Source organism: Schistosoma haematobium, chromosome 4 (assembly GCF_000699445.3).
Source record: "Schistosoma haematobium chromosome 4, whole genome shotgun sequence".
In the NCBI taxonomy this organism is placed as follows: Eukaryota; Metazoa; Platyhelminthes; class Trematoda; order Strigeidida; family Schistosomatidae; genus Schistosoma; species Schistosoma haematobium.
This window is the reverse complement of record NC_067199.1, coordinates 399,148-399,813: the sequence shown is the minus strand read 5'-3', so window position 1 is coordinate 399,813 and position 666 is coordinate 399,148.

Sequence of the window (666 nt, the reverse complement as noted above, 5' to 3'; positions counted from 1 at the left end):
ATGTCTAATATTCATTCGCTGTATCTTAATATATATTATTCTTTTTCTTTAAACTCTTTTTTGCATTCAATACATCATTGAATTTTATTCGAACTATCTTCCAAATTAATACACTGAAGTCTACTCATTTTATGCCTATCAATGTTTACTTGTTTCTAACCGTTTGAAATGTTTGTCACAATGTTCTTTCATCATATAAGGTATGTATATTTACAATATTCAATCTATTCAATTTATTCACACTTTTACTATACTATACGAATATATCTTCAATAGAACTTCCAATCAAACTCTTTCATGTAAGTAATTACGATTCTTAAATATCACAGGTTGTAAGCAGCTAATGAGAACTAAACGAACTAAGAGGAATTCCTGTTATTCTGTTAGAATCTTTCAGTTCTTGCTCTTTTCAAAATGTGATAAAGGGAAACTCTATGTATAGGAAATCAATATTCTTCTCATTTATATTCATTGTGTTTTATATAGAAGAATGGGAATTTCTTTACCGGTTAACATCAATAGTGTATAAAATAACCTTGCTAGAAAAATGTATTTGTTAAATTATCATTTTATTTCTAAGGAAAACTTGTACAGAGATATTTCATCAGTGATTTATTTCATAAGAATAAAGAGAAAGATTAGGCAATTCAATAGTTTATTCCACTT